Here is a 20672-nt window from a genome sequence, read left to right on the forward strand (position 1 = left end):
TTATACCATAACCTAAGACCAATTTTAGTAGGTTGGCTCTACAAGATATTTAAAATAAAAGCATTTTACAAACAAAATAATATCCGATGCAGTAACTGATTGAACATGTCGGCTTAATGCATTTACAACAATAATTAATCATCTCCAAAGCATGCCATGCTGATCTAGAAAAGATAAACCCGTCGGTGTATACCCTGGATTTATTTGCCGGTAATAGCAAATATGCAAATGTGAATGTACCAATAAACAAAACTCCAAGACAAAGTGTCCACACAATGTCTTCGACATAGCCAAGTGTTTTCCATATCATTCCAAGTGCCGATGATCATTATATCTTGCCAGTGTACCGGATACCGGTGACTGTGCATGAGTCACTTGCTTGCCGGTCAATGTTGCTGATTCTCCAAAGTGCCAGAGTTGATAAGTGTTTAGTAGGTGTTGACATCAATGACAAAAACCATACCAAAATACCAACAAATTGTGGGCACAATATTCTGAAGGTGTTTGGGAAACTGGATGTTGTTTGTGAAGTTACATTGGGAGTATTTTGAGACGTAACATTTGCATTTGAAGACATAACTCCCGATTGAGAATTTTGAGTTGGAACCATTGTATTTTGAGTTGTTGCGGCTTGTGTTCTTTGAGGCACACCATGGGTTGAGCTTGAATATGCTACTTGTGTTTTTGTAAAGTTTGGTGCCTTATTCACATTTTAAGTCAAGGTTACTTCTGGTGGCAATATCGTTGAAATGTCAACATTTAGGGGTAACTTGGCCCCATTTTGAATCAAAAGGGAAAGGTATTTGTTCTTATTGTTATTGATAAGCGCGTTTAAGATCATGAGGAATTTTGGATCTTGTTGAGATGCCTTTAATTCTTCTTGTGTCAAGCTCTACTGGATTTATTCCATTGAAAGCATGTTGTTTGTATTTATTGGCAATGTTGCAGGTCATCTAGCCTACGAGTATTGATAAGTTGATAAGTCCATGTTCCACACGAGGTTGAACAATGGGTCGCTATTTGGGTCCATTTTAGCTCTTTGTGATATGGTTACTAGCATGAATGACTTCTATGACACCTTGGAAATGCAAGACCTTGGACAAGTTATGGTGCACCTAAAAGGATGATGCTAGAATCTGACACTCTATTGGGGATTGGAACAAGGAGGTTGCGAAGGATATTGTTGAGGACTAGGACAAGAAAGTTGTTATTGTTGCAGTCTAAGTTTTTCAAGTCTTTGCTGAATGATTTCTCTTTCAATTGCTCTCCGGATTCAGACTGCTTTTCAAATTTCCTTGCCTTTTACAAATTTGAATCCTTCATACTGGGGGACACTAGTTCTTAACTTCCATGCAAAGTTATCAAGACTATCAATGATTTCTCCCTGATCATTGTTTGGACCAAGATTGGGCTGCTCAAATGGGAAGAAATCATCACCACGCAAGACCATTGTGACACATGCTATGAAAATGCAGCTAACTAGGATGACCTCCTAAGGAAAATATTACTAATGCAGATTCAATCTATTGACCAAGTGGTTGACAGTACTAAATTTTTTTAAGAGTTTGTTGATGACCCAAATTGAAGTTTTGGAAAGAGATTCACTATGCTAGACTGATGAGCAACGAAATCAGATTGACATTATGACTGATTAGAAATTTAGGGTCTTTTGGACTTAAGATTCTTTGAGAGAAATTTTGGACTTGGTGTAGAGCAAGACTATGCAAGGACTAAGTGAATATGACAAACCTAGGCTTGATGCAAAATGAGGACTAGGAAAAGACTTACACATACACTATGAGGACTTAAGAATGACCTAGGCAAAGACTATATGAGGATCAATGCAAATATAATACAAACTATTCAAGGACCTAATGAGAACTAAGGATGAACTATGCAAAAATGAAGACTAAACTTAGAATAAGAGGCAAAAATACAAGACACACTAAGTAAGAATCTATTGATTATGCAAGGACAATATGAGGATTAAGGATGAATTATGCAAGATGAAGACTAAGGATAAAGTATGCAATCTATGAGACATAGGATCACAAAGAGTAAAATATTTTTTCTATTTTTTGAAAGTGGGAACCTTGTTTGGTTTTTTTATTTGATCAATTTGTTGAGGTGGGATTGTTTTGGTGAGATATTTTCTGACTCTTGAGAACACTTGTTTGTGAAAAAGTATGGCCATGTATTTTGTTTTTAACAAACTCTAAAAAAATTAGAGTTACGCAAGGAAGGGCTTATTATCCCATATCAAGATTGACTCTATGCTAGTCTAGAATATATGTGATACACAAAAAATCATAATAGAAAAAGCCTAGGTTGGAAATTGGAAACCATTCAATGGGGCCCCTACAATAAAATATCAAAATCAAAATGGACAGATAGAGAAGCTGGTAGCATTGGCTCCACTCCATGACACACACTTCTCAGGCATGCCAGTTTCTCTTACTCCAAAGATCAAAAGATCTTATCACTGAGGATTTTCTATCTCATTAAGCACGACACATGAGGGGTATCTATGGGGTACAATCCACATTCCCAGAACTATTGAACGTGGGATTTGGGCTACTAGATTAGTTCTTAATTATTTTCTGATGGGTCCAGTCCAACAACAGATTCTGAGGCAATCCACTTAAGACTTTAGGTGATCTTATCGGTGTAGGGAAGGCCCCCACATATGTTGAATTCACTCAACATCTCAGCCGTTTGACCAGGTTTTTTGTATAGTGGCTCAAAAGCATACCGCTTGAGAATACACTAAGAGAGACGATATACCCAACATATCCCAATTCGAAGTATCTTTGCAAGGTGACGAAATCCCCAGTCAAAGGCACCCCTCCACTACCCCCAAAAAAATGGAGTGTTGTTAACACTTTTCTCTTGCACCCGGGTCCATGAAAGCCAGGGGAGAAGATAGTTTGTATTAACGATGGGACCACTCCAGATACAAAAAGGGTTCTTTCTCCTTAAAATATTGCAATATGAGCTAAACTAAACATAAGCCTGATTCATGTTTATTTTAAAACCCAAAATGAGGTGTGAGATCCGCATGTTCATGTCTATTTTAAACACCAAGACAAAATGTGAGATTTGCATTGTTCAATTTTAGGCACCAAAACCGAAGGTGAAATTTGTGTTGCTCAATTTTAAGCACCAAAATGAGATATGATATTTGTGTTGTTCATTTTTAGGCACCAAAACAAAATGTGAAATTTGTATTGTTTAGTTTTAAGCACCAAAATGAGATACGAGCTAACAACCTAACAAAACCTTGCATCCACACATGTCAGTAATTTCATGCAATTCTCTAACTGATCGGTTCTTCTATGTTCTTCCCGCCATAGGCTGCATACACGATATTAGTAAAACTAGAAAAACCAACAATAGAAAGAAAACACAGAAACATAAAGCTTCTAAGTTTATCCAACAATTGCACGATGATATCAAGACAAATGTGAATATAATATCCTAGCGAATGCGAATTTCTATCTTTATGCATGTGAATTACTGATAGAACGATTGTGCAAACCTATTAGGGAAAATGCAAAATGTAGACAAGACCAATGCGAAATGACAGACAAAAAATTAAACAAGATGAGGAAACCTGTAAAACAAATAATTATTCCAAAATTTTATTAACCATTAGCTCGTCCCCATTTATCATGTTGTATCTCAAGACGTTAGTATGCACGTGGGTATGGTATTCATAAATGACACTTTGTTCTTTTGTGTTTTGGATTTTTCTTTCTGCTTTTAGGATTCACTGATAGGCTCTTTGTTGTCTTCTTTCATTTGCCTTCTCCCTTGAACCTGAAATCTTACATTTCAATTTTCTTGCCATGAGATTCGGTTCATTTTAAGCAACATATAAAAGTGATATTTCTAGATTCAAAAACTAATTATGGGTTAGATTAGCAGAGAAATCGTGAATAAGACCAACAAAACAAAATGATTGTAAAATGAAGCCACATGAATGTGAGACAAATTCACAATGATTGCGAATTTTTGTTTATATAGATGGAAATTCCTGCATGGACGAATGCAAGATGTTTTTGACAAATGCGACACAATGTCAAAACAAATGCAAAATCAATCATGTTTGTCTATACAGGATCTGCAAAAATCTACAAAAATCACTGAGAAACATGAAAAAATATCACATGCTATTAGTTCACATTGGGTTCACCATTGTTTTCATGCCTAAAATCATTAGGGAAATCAAGCTAATTAGAGTAAAAGGATAATCATGAATTCCTTAACTAATTAAGAAATCCTAAACATAAATCAATGAAAGTATTAGTCTAATAAGATATTTTAACCAAATAGATCTAACTAAAACTCCCTATTATCCATGCTACTTCCATTGTCCTTCTCCAATATTGTGTTGTGTGGCTCTTAGTTATTGCATTAGGATTCCTGCATAGGTTAGGCACAATAATTTCAAAGATCGTGATTGTTGAAAATGGAGAAATGATGTTGCTTTTATAGATTTCTGGGACAAATTGGGTGAGAAATGGAACTCAAGTGCTGATTGATAGTTAAACTAATTTGATTGATCAATTAACTCCTTTGATTGATTTGTTAAGTTGATAGATTGGATAGATGACTAATTAGATTGGATAGATAACTAGATAGATTAGCTAGTTAACTGAATTGACTAGGGAGATGACTATATTGATTGGTTTGTTAGAAAAAGGTGATTGAGAGTTAAACGTGGAGATTGGAGAGTTAACTAGTTAGCTAACTGATTTGATTGATTGGTCATGATTTTCAACATGTGCTGTAGGACTTTTGAATTGAAATTTATTTTTATTTTTATTTTTATTCGAATTTTGGTTTTCGAATGATGAAATTGACATGCACATTTACTTGAAATTTGATGAAATCAGAACTTGGTGAAATATGAATTTAGAGAGATGAAATTAGATGAAATTAATTGAAATCAAAATTTGGGGATTTGGAGAATGAATGAATGAATTAAATAATTATAATGAAATTATTCAATCATTAGAAGTAGAATTAATTAAATAATAAAGATTATTTAATTAAGGAATTAAATCATTAATTAATTAAATAAATAATATTTAATTAATGCTTCAGAAAAGGGTTAAATGATTAATGAATTAAGGGACATGAATTGAATATTTAGTAAGATGGATGTAAGATGGATGATGATGATTAAATTAGTTTAGAAGAATAAGATTAATTAGATTAATTAGATTAATTAGATTAATTAAATAATTAAATAATTATTTAACTAATAGGATGAATAATTAGTACATGATCTATGAGACATTTTTAGGTGTCTACACTTTCACAAGTGGAAGATTTATAGGAAGAAGAATTTATAATACGCATGTAGGACTTAATATAATGTGCACGTAGGAATTAATACAAGGTGCTTGTAGGACTTAAGACATCTACCCATAGGACTTACGATAATGTGCTCGTAGAACTTACAATAATGTTCTCACAGGGCTTAAAATATCCACATGTAGGATATATGATAATGCACCCATATTACTTAAAACATTTGTTTGTATGACTTACAATAATGTGTCCATACTGCTTAAAACATCTTCCCGTAGGACATAAGATAACGTGCTTGTAGGAATTAAAGCATAGGCCTATAGGAATTATGATAATGTGCCTATAGGACTTAAAACATCTTCTTGCAAAACTTATGATAATGTGACCATAGGACTTAAAATTAGGATTTAGCCATTAGATGGTGTCATTGACAAGCACACTCCCCCTCAATGGCATCACCTAAGGCTAAGCATTGATTTGATTTTGGAGAATATTTGTACATGAGCTTTTAATAAGTAATGGCGAAGATTCCAATATATAGAATGCGCCCACGATCTTCAATGTGTTGTTATGATGGAGCTAGAAATTTTTTTTATGATGAAATGAATTCTTTAGTGAGCTACCATGATCTTCAATGTGCTTTTTTGTCTTTAGAAATGATATTTTTTGGAAAGAGTAAAATAACTTCAAGTAAGATGGAACTTTACCATGTATCCAATTGGAACTATTTCATAAATCTTCAAGGCCATATTGATTCTTCAAGATTTTCCCTTTTGATTCAAAGACACAAATAAGATAGTCATTTTATTAAAGTATTTCTCCATCCATGTAATAGCACTTGCATCATATGTTTTGAGGGAATAGTCTTGACAAAGAAACATCAATCTTGTTAGTAACATAGTAAACAAATAAACTTGATTCTTGGTGCAAGGAAAAAACATAATATTATGAGTTTGTCATTCCCAAAGATCATATACTATTCCTCAAAAAATTAGAATATAATCCAATTATTAGTATCAAGGAGATTAACATATATTTTCATAATCATAAGCATGAATAATTAGAGAAGTAGACATAATACTACATATAGTAATGATCTGGACATAAAAAAATTTAAGCAACATGTAAACTATCCTTTCTAGGTTTGCTCCCCAGAATTTATAAGGGCTATAGCCACCCATTATAAATAGTATGATTGAAAATATAGATCAAATACAAAATAGAATAAAAAATCTCTTTGATCTCCGAAAAAGATGCTAGTGAGCAATTTATCAATTTTGAATTTACTTATGCATATTTACTAGCTTGTACATTCCCTTTATTTATGGATAGATAGATGATTTCATATTTATCATTGAGATAATCTGATATTAAGGAATTTTCTTATAACATTGTGAAAGGAGGCACTACATTCAACCCCCTCTACATATCTTCAAATACCGCAGGTCACATGTATGCTTTAAAAAAATCCATTATTATATTGCTCATAGGTAAAAAAGTTCCTTATATGTGAGATTTTAATAATATGTTTATTTACGCGTATATAAATACATAAGTTTGATGTATTTCTTTAAAGTATTTCACAACATAAATAAACAAAATATCTCAAAAAAATACATAGATTACTCATGAAACAATCTCATTACTTTATAAATAATAGATCACCATTTCCACCCTCGTTGTGAGGAAATTGAATGTATAATCTAATTCAATAAAAGAGGCCATGAGGGATCGCTTCTAAGACTTAGACTTTGGAGAATTTAATGTTAGTCTTTAATATTCCCCTCGACATGCATCGATTACCTATACCATTGTGCGATGACATGATAATGCATGACATCTCATAATCACAATGAAATAAGGAAACCAATTTAAGCTATGATATGAACTATATGACAGTAACTAGGTTCAAATCTTAAACAATTAAAAAAGAGAGAGTACTCCAATAATTAAAAGGCGAGATCGATTTTAACGTGCAAATAGAATGACACAATTAAGAATACTTTAGCCAATTCCACTGGAATTATTACTCTCAGGAAGAATCCAACTTTTTAGATTCGCTAGCATTGCCAAAATGATTTCCACTTGCCTCCTCTTTAAGTAGTTGAGGATCGACTTTATCTTGTTAATTTCTATAACCTAGCAACAAATTAATTGCTCGATAAATATCACAAAAAAGAAACTATCTGATTTGTAACAATTAATACACCGAGTTAATTAACAATAATGAATAGTAGAAGCAAATTCACACAAAACCAAACACATAAACATAGATCTAGCACTGATATATCCAAGAAACCCCAATGCGAGGAAAAACCTGCAAATATTGAATCTTCTATTCAACTTCAAGAGATAACTTTCCTTCAAGAATCTCATCCAAGTTTCTACAACGATCTTACATATATAGCTTTCTTGATGAAACACCAATTATGCAAGACAAGAGAAACTTTCCTTACACAACACATCCTAAGAGAAACATTCCTTACATAACACAAACTGGAACTTTCCTTCTATGGTGCAAGAGAAAGGAAACTTGTCTCACATAACTTAGACTATCACACACATAAAACCGTTCTTGGTGTTAACCTCACAACTCTAGGAAACATTCTATTTACAGAATAGAAAACATTCTCTTGCTGAGCATTCTACTCGAGCTGCACTTAAGCAACTTCCACAATCTACACCTTTCGAACTACAGAAAACTTAAACACTCCCTCTTAGTGAGGAAGGTGTTCTACACAACACCCATCTTATTCCCGAAGAATAAAAACTTACTATTCATCAAAGCCTTCATCAGGATGTCTACTATCTGCTCATCCATAGGAATGTACTGTAACTTGACTAATGGATCTAGCTCAAAGATCCCAGATAGAAGTTTCCGAAGCTAGATAGCCTCACATGTAGCCATACACTTAGCCTCTGTATAACTTAGTACAACTAACATCTATTTCTTGTTGTACGAAGAGACCACTCCTGATCCTAAGCTGAAACAACACCCTGAAGTGCTCTTCTTGTCAGTTGTACTGCCTGCCCAATCTGCATTGATAAGCCCCTTGAGCTTCACTCCATCCCGCTGAATATACTTCGGCCCATAATCAACTGTGCCTCAGAGATACCTTGAAAGAATTGAGAACTGAATATTGAAGAAATCTATGATACAAAAACTAGGCTTCGTATTCAGAGTTCAGAGCTCTGATACCATGTTAATTTCTATAATCTAACAACAAATTAATTGCTTGACAAATATCATAGAAAAGAAACTATCTGATTTGTAATAATTAACACACTGAGTTAATTAACAATAATGAATAGCAGAAACAAATTCACATGAAATCAAACACATAAACATAGATAGCACTGATATATCCAAGAAACCCAAATGCGAAGAAAAACCTACAAATGTTGAATCTTCTATTCAGGTTCAAGAGAAAACTTTCCTTCAAGAATCTCATCCTAGTCGCTACAACGATCTTACATATATAGCCTTCTTGATGACACATCAATTATACAAGACTAGAGAATATTTCCTTACACAACACATCTTAAGATAAATATTCCTTACATAACGCAAACTGGAACTTTCCTTACGTGGTGCAAGAGAAAGGAAACTTATCTCACATAACTTAAACTATCACACACATAAAACCGTTCTTGGTGTTAACCTCACAGCTCTAGGAAACATTCTCTTGCTGAACATTCAACTCGAGATGCACTTAAGCAACTTCCACAATCCACACCTTCTGAACTATAAAAAACTTAACATATCTTGCATCATCTCTAGATACAATTATATATTGTGCAAGAGAAATGATGATGATAATGGTGAAATATTTTCATTCACATAGGTTTTTTTGGCTTAAAAATTTATGTATGTCTTTTCATAAATCCATTTTATGTGTTGTTAGATCAATTTTCTTTTGTCATCTTCTATCATTACTTATCTTCCTTGACGTATTTAACTTACTTGATTCATATTAAGAAGTTACATTGAGTTTTAGGAGCACTACGTGAAAACAATTGAGTGGAATTACGAGTAGTGATTTGCATCCCCATACATGAATTTGATTGGCATCTTGATAAGTATTATGAATTTGACATTTTACATCTTTCATAGGTTGAATGTGGGATATAGATGGATCCATCACTCCTAATTGAACATAGAGAAGAGAAGGACCTCAAGAAATAGGCGTCGTAAGATTTCTAAGGGAAATATATAATCAAAAAAATGATAGAGGAATCAGTATCACTATTCTTTGAAAGTGGTGAGGTTGTAATTCAGAGCAATAAGCAATTGGTCTTTACAAAACGTAATTATAACTATTCTTCCTTTGCTAAGAGTTATATTTAATTAACAATTTATTTAAAATAATGATTTTTATTTAGTGTCACACATACTAAACAACATATTAAGCCTACAAAATATCAGTCAATTTTGAATATTTAACATTTTTAAGCTTAAAAATCAAACCTTAATATATATAATTTAAACCATTCATTGAAGAAGCCATTCCTTTAACATTTTGAGGTCCCCTTATTGCATAGTGAACTTTATTATGTCCTTTCCCTTTCTTAATTGATATAGACATCAACGACTGACATAAAAGTACAAAAACTTGGCTTCGTATTCAGAGTTTAGAGCTCTGATACCATGTTAATTTCTAAAATCTAACAACAGATTAACTGCTCGACAAATATCACAGAAAAGAAACTATCTGATTTGTAATAATTAACACACTGAGTTAATTAACAATAATGAATAGTGGAAGCAAATTCACACAAAATCAAACACATAAACATAGATAGCACTGATATATCCAAGGAACCCAAATGTGAGGAAAAACCTGCAAATGTTGAATCTTCTATTCAGCTTCAAGAGAAAACTTTCCTTCAAGAATCTCATCCTAGTCGCTACAATGATCTTACATACATAGCCTTCTTGATGACACATCAATTATACAAGACGAGATTTTTTCCTTACACAACACATCTTAAGAGAAACATTCCTTACATAGCGCAAACTGGAACTTTCCTTAATGGTGCAAGAGAAAGGAAACTTGTCTCACATAACTTAGACTATCACATACATAAAACCGTTCTTGGTGTTAATCTCACAACTCTAGGAAACATTCTATTTACATAATAGAAAACATTCTCTTGCTGCACTTAAGCAACTTCCACAATCCACACCTTCCGAACTACAAAAAAATTAACATATCTTGCATCATCTCTAGATACAATTATAAATTGTGCAAGAGAAATGATGATGATAATGGTGAAATATTTTCATTCACATAGGTTTTCTTGGCTTAAAAATTTATGTAAGTCTTTTCATAAATCCATTTTAGTTGTTGTTACATCAATTTTCTTTTGTCGTCTTCTATCATTACTTATCTTCCTTGACATATTTAACTTACTTGATTCATATTCAAAGTTACATTGAGTTTTATGAGCACTACATGAAAATAATTGAGTGGAATTACAAGTAGTGATTTGCATCCCCACACAAGAATTTGATTGGCATCTTGATAAGTATTATGAATTTGACATTGTACATCTTTCATAGTTTGAATGTGGGATATAGATGGATCCATCACTCCTAATTGAACATAGAGCAGAGAAGGAACACAGGAAATAGGCGTCGCAAGCTTTCTAAGGGAAATATATAATCAAAAAAATGATAGAGGAATCAGTATCACTGTTCTCTGAAAGTGGTGAGGTTGTAATTCAAAGCAGTAAGCAATTGGTCTTTACAAATCGAAATTGTAATTATTCTTCCTTTGATAAAAGTTCTATTTATTTAACAATTTATTTAAAATAATGATTTTTTTTTTGAGTGTCACACATACTAAACAACATATTAAGCCTACAAAATATCAGTAAATTTTGAATATTTAACATTTTGAAACTTAAAAATCAAACCTTAATATATATAATTGAAACCTTTCCTTTAACGTTTTGAGGTCCCCTTATTGCATAGCAAACTTTACTATGTCCCTTTGTTAATTGATATAGACATCAACGTCTGACATAAAAGTATGATGTTAGAATGGAAAGCTTTCTTTGTTAAATTTCACTAAATTGTATTGCTTCTCCAATATTCCTCTATAAATTACCATATAGTTTCTGTTCCCCTTGCTGCACCACAAGTCATCCTTTTTCCAAACTAATTTCATGACCTAGAATCACATCGAACTCACCAAGGACAAATATATGCTTATCTCTCGCGCTGCATTAAACTCTTAATAATGCCCAAGTTTCCTTTGTTTTATAAATTACATACCACTCTATTAAAGTATATCAACTTGCTTCTACACCTTCACTTTAAATAGTCTAATTAAGGGATCTATTCTAATTTTGACGTCAGATATGAGACTCTTTTAGTCTGCTCCTCGTAAAAGTCATGTCCTATTAGTTTGTTCTTTAGAAAGAGTCTCGTCATTGGTCTTAGAGTGTTAATTTTAATGATGTTTAAGGCGAGAGGGGTTCAAACTGGACCTATTTTCTATTTTCTGTAATTGCCACACAATTTTCATAGCTATCACATAAAAATAATTAGCATTAATAACTTAACTCTGATGGATTGATTTTGAAGTAAAGTAAAAGACACACTAGATGAATTGTAAAACTGTCCTTTCATATTGGCTTCTAAATGTATTTTAGTATAAATTGTAAAAATGATTAGTATAGTCTAACTTGTTCTGATATCATGTTAGAAATTAGGATTTTAGGATACTAATCATTATTTAAACAAGATAGAAAATAAATGCATTAAGAATCATACAACCATAAATTAACACATTACACAAGATATACATGGGAAAACCATTTTGGGTAAAAAAACCCCCATAGAGCATCATTTTATTAAAATACTTACAAATGTAGTCTTTCATAAAATAGACTAGAACCTAGGGGTACTCCTCCAATGCTTCCTCATGGCCAATAATACCTCTTGTGCATCGTAATACAACTCACTATAGATCTCCAAATTTCCACCCACCTCTCAAATGAGAGAGAACCTCCTTAAATATAGGAGGAAGGGTGACTTCACTAGTCACAACTTTTCAACAACCCCCATTAATAAATAATAAATAATATAATAATTATTATATTATAATTATTTCAAATGGGATATACTTATAAAGCATATAATATATAACGTTTTATGACCTTATATTAGAACATTATATATAAATGTTATAAGGGTATGAGCCATAATAACATAACGTTCTAACAATATTCGATACATGCAATACTCACAAACATCAAAGTCAAGATTAAAATCATTCAAACCTTCAACAAGTTTTTTATTTTTCAAGGTCCTTAGGCCCTTTTCTCCAATGTGGCCAAACCTCTGGCGTCATAACATAGTCTTCTTTGTAGGTAACTTTGCTTTAGAAGAAAGAGCACCATTAGGTACCCAAAAGCCATGTCCATCTACTGAAGATGAAACTCTCAAATCTTCCAATGAAGTATCCACAAATTTTCTTTTCATAGAAGTGCTATTACACTCAACATTGTATGCTTCTAAATTATACAATGTGTCAAATCTGACACCTCTAGCAATCAACATAACACCTCTAACCATTTTACATCCCGCATTCGAAAAGACTACCTACACACCCACATTTATCAGTATGCTTAGAGATAAAAAATATTCATTTTAGTCCAAGGATATGCAACACACCACTAATCCTTTTTATTCTACCATCAAGAAACCTGATTCTAACTTTACCATGATCAATAATATCTAAATAAAAACCATTACCCAAGTACACCTTACCTCTATTAAATTATTCATATTCAGATAACCAATCTCTATTGGAAGTCATATGAAAATATGCACCTCAGTTAATTAACCATGCATCATTACTTGCATGAGTGGTCAAAACTGCAATGAATGCATCACCATCTTCCTTCTCGGACTCAGAATCAAAATCAAAGTTCTTTTTATTCTTCTTTCTTCTTTGCAATCCTTATAAAAGTGTCTTGATTTATCACAATTTTAGCAAATGACTTTGGACTTTCTAGGAGATTTGAATCTCTGTCTATACTTGGATTTATCATTCTTCTCATTCTTCTTGCCTTTTTCCTTAGGTCTTCCCTGAGCAGTTATGGATTTCTTCAAACTAATGGATAACTTCCTTTGCATCTCTTCACCAAGAAAGACACCCACCACATCTTTAGACATCAAAACAACATAAGTAATACCATTAGCCATAACAAGAGAATCCCATAAATTATGCAAAGAACAAATTTAGATATGACATTTCTCCTCCTCATCCATCTTGACACCAATAGATGCCAATTGAGCCACCAATATATTGAATGCTTCCAGGTGGTCTACAATCCGTCCACCCTCTTCCATTCTCAAGGAATATAATTTATTCATCAAGAAAATCCAATTCAATAAATATTTGACTTGTTACATCTCACCAAGCTTATTCCATAGCTCCTCTGTAGAGGTCTCTTCATGGACATTGATTATAATAGAGTCTACCAAGCACAATATGATTAGACCCTTGGATTTATGGTCCATAGCATCATACAAAGCAACTGCATTAAGATCTATATGTCTTAAGACATTCACATCAATAACATCCCATATATCTCAATCTATTAGTGGATCTTCCATCTTAAACTTCTGCATATAAAAATTGCTTTAAAAAAAAATCCCCACCTCTATTCTCTTTAACAAAATTGCCATCTGAAAATTGTTGCAAATTTTTTACACATATTTACAATGATTATACATACTTAACAAAAGTAACACAAATAGCATGCATACCACCACACATTGATTTTCGTTGGAAAACCCTTTTGGGAGAAAAACCCCACACTCCAAAAGCCGCTCATTATATTATTCAGAAATCAACAATAGATTACAATATACTTGTAAATCAAGCTTCTCATAGGAGTATTATCAATGAATATCTAGAGGTAACTCAATTACTATAAGACTCTTACACACAACCTCCATCTCATGCACCTAATATAAAGAGATACAATACATGAAACTGTCAAACTGTATAACAAAACCTCAAGGGATTAAACCACCCAAGAGTGACACACATCTTATCTCAAATAAAAGATGACCTATGATATGTTAATACACACATCAACACATGTAACTCCCTTTTATAACTCATTTATGTGTCCAACATTTTTTTAAAATTTACTATTTTAGGAGACCCAACTTCCAAAGGCCATAACTTTTAAATCGGGTGTCTAATTGAGTAATAGATTAAAGTGTTAGAAATATTGCAACATCATCTAGCAAGTTATAACTTGATACACTAGTAATAGACACTTTATGACCTTTTCAGAGCCGCTAATACCCTCAAAATTGAATTTAAAACTTTTTTTTGCAACTTTGAAAAATGATAACTTTAATATCTTCAATACTAGACACAATATTGCAACGAAAACTTTTATTGCATGCTTATCTAGCCAATTTAAAGCCTTTGGGAAAATTTTAGACCAATCCATGCTCAACCAAAAACTTACTAGAAATAGTAACCTTATGTATATGTAAGGGCGTGCCACCATTTTCCTAATAGTCATGTGTGTTTCTATATTTATTCATTGTCATTTAGTAGTAAGAGTGCATATGGCCTAATGATGGTTATTAATCTCTAGAATAATTTGAATGAGAGAATGATTGTAAGCCAACACAAGTAAAATATTATATTAAAGTGTTAACCATGGTCTAGTGCCTGCTTTGGATAAACAATTAACATTTGGTTCTAATATTGGGGCCCTCAATGGTTCATCACATTGTTAATTGGCTATATGATTTGGACAATAATGAAGAATGAGCTATGAAAGTGCATTGCCAAAAAAATTAATAGTTTTATCAAAGGACAAGTTCCTACTAAAGAAAATATTCATAAATAGAAAAATGAGTTGCTTGGTGCTAATTATATGAAGAGTTTTGGGTTGACCTCTTTGAGTAAATCTTTGATTAGTTGTTAGCATGTTTTAACATTATTGACCTAAGCACTAGAATTGAGTCACTTGAATGCTAAAATTGATTTCATAGTTAAAATGCATCGATTTCTTCTATCCTCGTGTTGTTGATGTGTTTTTGAAGGGTGTGATTGATTTTAATTCATGCAATTTATAGTAATGAAATATATATATCTCTACATAGGAATCACTAATTAAGTTCCTAACACCACTTAGGTGTAAAATTTTTAAACTAATTTCTCTTTGGGTGAAGATGATGTTTGTTAAAAATAGATTTGAAAAATTCTAAGTGAAGTAGTGTCTTGTTGAGTTTAGGGGCCCCTGTATAGGTGATGTAGGAGCATCTAGGTGCACGGGTGATCAACATGAACCAAAAAAATTCAAAGGTTTATTTTTAGTTTTATTTTAGTTTTGCTTTTTTTTTGTTGTTGGTTTTGTTGGTTTTCTTTAGGATACATTCTAGATAAATTTGGTGGAAATTTGATGCAAATTGGCCAAATTAGGCAATTTTAGAGGTTTTGTAGGTTTGTAAACTAGTGGGTTCACCAAAGGTTTAGATCTTTGTCACAATTTGGAAGTTATTAGGCTCATTAAAGGTTTAACCCACTAAAAAGAAACTCTAATAAGAAAAATATTTGATAGTTTTGAACTCATCGAAATACTAAAATTGTTGTCAACAAGTTGTTTGAAGCCCATGTTCTCCTAGTTCCAATAAAGTGTTTAGTTTGGGATCTTAATTTGGAAACTTATCTATTTGTTGATACAATAAATCATCAAAACACTATATAATTAAATAATAAAGGTATCAAAATAGAGTGAAGTTTAAAGGAGTTCAAAATTTCAGTGGTTTGTCAAAATGTTGAACTGCTATATAGGTGGTCAGTTAGATTGAAAAAAGATTCAAAGGTTTTGGAGTTCAAGGTTTTACTAAAAGTTTACTAATTTAAAAGGTGAAGGTTTGGAGGTTTGAGAGTTCTAGATTTTTACAAATCACCTAATTTTAAAAAAGGAAGTCTATACATGATTGATCTTTCAAGATGATAGCTATCCACTAACAAAGAAAGGTAAAAAGTAAAGGTTATGACCAATGGTCATCACAAAGTTGATAATTTCTGACATTCCAGGCTGGAGTTAGTTTTCTTGACCAAAAGAAAAGGCCAATGATGGAATACATACAAATATATAGAAAAACCAAATGATGCCATGTGGCACAAGATGATTGGAAAATTTGATCTATTGATTTTACTTCCCCTTGCATGAGTATACAAATAAAAGAATATGTAGGCAGATAGGTTGGCAATTTGAAGAATTTGATTGTTATAAAACAAAGGGACATAATCTTAGTGTATTGTCACATGTCAAGCTCTGATGGAAAATGTTTGGGGATGATTTTTTTTTGTAGTTCTTTACCTTCCTCAAGACTATGCATAAAAGAGTTGATAATCTCAAAAGAGAGGGTTCAAAATTTGGGAGAGAAGAAGAACCACCTGAAGAGTTTGGTTATGTCAAACCAATGAAGGAGTTATTATAGGGGCCTATGATACGCATATTTATTATAAGGGACTATAATGCCCATATGTTGATGTGAAGGCTTATAATGAATGTATTTGAATTTGTAGTCATCATACTCCTATTGCATATAAACTGAAGCTTATTGTGATTGTATATTTTTATTAATGATTATATTTTATAGATTTGGTGTAGTTATAGTTGCGTGATGGGACAATGTGATAATACTCCCATTACAAGTTTTGCATCAATGGGTGATGGACCAACTACTTCATGATAGGGCATAAAAGTTAATATAAAGAGAATTATAAAAATAAAAAGCATAATATAGATAAAGGTACAAGAACCACGATAAAGTTGAGATGGCCAAATTAAAGGTAAAGAGACTCAAATCATTACAATGTGTGTAGATAAGGCAGTTGCACAAAGATGGAATAATTAATAATGAACCTTAGGTGAGAGTATTGATGAAGCTAAAATAATTAATGCAAAAGTGAATATACACAATTCAATAGTGATATTTAAGTTATGACATATGACTACCACCTTGCATAGATCTTAACACATATGAAAATATTTGATTAGTGATCATGAGGAAGCACAACATTTTTTCACATGTTTATTATACTAAGAAGACTTAGAAGAAAGGATTGAGGTACTTTTGAGTAATATTGTATTTAATTTTTTAAGTTTATAATTCCATGGGTTTCTATGTAGATGGATCCAGTCATGTAAACAACTATTGCAATGCAACTTAATATGATGTAAAATATAATAATTATTTGTGAGTCAACACTCACTATGTAATTCCTACTTTGTTAAGAAATGAGGAGATATTGTTGGAGTAATGTTTTAATATCTAACCTAATATTATATTGGTTGAGATACAAAGGTTATACCATTATAACATAGGAAAATATTTATTGCATGCAAATTTGAAATTAAGTTGTCTTACTATAATAAGGCATATAGGTATTAATCTTCTTTGTTATGCTTAAATCATCAAACTTAACATGATTAATAAAATAATTTTAGATAAACACAAAGCATAAAACTAATGAAGATTATATTACCATAAGGTAGAAACAACAAACACACACATAAACTATAATACAAGAAGATCATCTCACAACATAATATTTATGTGGATAACCTTGTAGGAAAAAAATCCACCAAGAGGAAAGGAAGATTATGTATTATCCTTAAATATATGAGCAAAATATTGTTAGTAGCAACCAAGAAGGAAAACTGAGAGGGGAGGTGGATGAATCAGTTTTCACCGGATTAAACAATTTAAGCACAATCTCAGATCTAAACAACTCCAACAAAAATAAAGATAAACACAATAACACCAACACACATAACACCAAGTTTTTGACGTGAAAAACCCGGTTAAGGGAAAAACCATGGTGGGAACCTACCCACAATAAGATGATACTCTGTAGTAGTATGTGTAAATATTACAATAGAGATTTCTCATGCATTCAGACATACTGTCTAGAGCTCATTGCTCAAAATAAGATGACCTAGAAGGCTCCAACCTTTAGGGAAGGCTCACTACCTTACCATAATATTCAGACTATAATTCGGATTACATGAACTGCAAATATAGCATCTACTAATGCTTGATGACAGTTCCGGTTAAGTACATTTATCTTCCCTACAATAATCTCTGCTCAATTCACCACATCGAAGGATAAATTCACTTAAGCACACATAGAACACTCTCTGATAATGCAGACACACCATCGACACCCTAATTACATGACTATACCACCTATATATACAATTCATCAACCTTGACTACAAGGTTGACCAAACCCTCAAACCTCAATTACAAAATTACATCACACAATACATAAATGAACCACCAGACCAATACAATGATATACATGTCATAGCATGGACCTAAACCAAATCTAGAATCATGCATCACCATAAAAAATCTTGCCAAGATCAACTGCAACATGCTACACCACCAAGAACATCACATAACACGAAGAATACCATCAGATCAACAAAATCACCAAGAACGTGCACAAGAATCAATGCGGACCACCAAGACAAATAGGACACGATCAGGAATCACCAACAAGCACATTAGAACCATCCACAATAGCTACACCAACACCACTTATTCAAATCTTCATCGATCAACACACTGACTCACAAGAACACTCAACAACAACAATTTGGACTAGAAAGATAACTTGTAGAGCACCAAATCATGAACCATCTAAACTGAAGATACACATGAACATCTGGAAAATTATCCCAAATCCACAACCAAATATGTAATCATACTGGAGCTCACAAGATCAAATGCCAAACTCTTCCAACCACAGAACAAAAAGAATGAACTACAAACTAGATCAAATAATATGATCAAGTCAACTTTCCGGATCACTGAAACCAATAAGGAATGAAGTAGAGATACTGGAGGTACTTCATTACTAAACCACAAATCCTTAATCCAACCAAATCAATGCAATGTAATCAGTAGAACACCAAAGAGATCTCTGCAACACCAAAACATAGGAATATGTTGACATTAATGACAACAACATATCCTAGCAGCAATAATATCCAACAATCTCCCCCTTTGGCATTGATGACAACATATGAATGTGAAAAATAATCAATGTAAAGGAAATAGATCAACATCGGTAATCTACAACAAACTCCCACTAAGATCATGCACACAAAGCTCCAAAGATAAAGAATTTGTTTCACATGACTCTCTCCCCCTTTGACAACAATGCCAAAGACATAATACAAATTATTCTCTCTCCCAAAACACATCTTCTAAGAAGGAAAATCTCCCCCTTAGGATAAACCCACAATTGAAAATCTAAACAAGTGTGTGGTTCAAATAGTGACTACCCCGGCTAAGTAGAAACACTAACTCATCGACTTAGACATAAAGATAAGGCTCTGAAATCCACCAAATTTATGCAACTCCATGCATCTAGTTCTCAATAGGAGGGGCAGAGACCCCTGGCTTGTCTCTCAAATAGACAAATGTATCTGCAGGCAAAGGCTTAGTGAAAATATCTGCAATCTGATCCTTTGTAGATACATATTCCAATCTGACTTCTTCATCACTGACCTTCTCCCTCAAGAAATGATATATTATGGACACATGCTTTGTTTTACAATGCAACACCATATTCTTTGAAATATTGATAGCACTTGAATTGTCATAATATATAACCGTAGGTTCATCATAAATCACCCTAATATCCTTCAACATCTGCTTCATCCAAACTACCTAAGTACATTTACTAGCAGTAGCAAAGTATTCAGATTCAACAGTAGATAAAGATACAACATCTTGTTTCTTACTGGACCATGAAATCAACTTCTTCCCCAAAAAGAATGCTCCACTGGTAGTTCTCTTCTGGTCATCAACATCACCAACCCAATCAACATCAGTATAGGCACACAATAGGAAATCATAATTCTTCAGATACCACAAGCCATAGTCAACAATCCCCTTCAAATATCTAAAAATCCTCTTATCAACAGTAACATATGTCTCTTTAGGATATGATTGAAATCTAGCACAAAGAGAAACAACATGCATAATATCCAGTCTAGTCTGAGTTAAGTACAACAATCCACCAACCATAGATCTATACAAAGTTTGATTAACTTTATGAGATTCATGATTCTTAGACAACTTGCATCTAGTCACCATAGGAGTTCCAACAAGCTTAGAATTAGCTAATCCAAACTTTTTCAATAATTCCTTCACATACTTAGATTGAGAAATGAAAATACCTTTACCGGTCTGATTAATCTACAATCCTAAGAAAAATTTCATCTCACCAATCATAGACATCTCAAATTCCTTTTGCATATCATTAGAAAATTTC

The sequence above is a fragment of the Cryptomeria japonica genome, chromosome 9 (genome assembly GCF_030272615.1).
Source record: "Cryptomeria japonica chromosome 9, Sugi_1.0, whole genome shotgun sequence".
In the NCBI taxonomy this organism is placed as follows: Eukaryota; Viridiplantae; Streptophyta; class Pinopsida; order Cupressales; family Cupressaceae; genus Cryptomeria; species Cryptomeria japonica.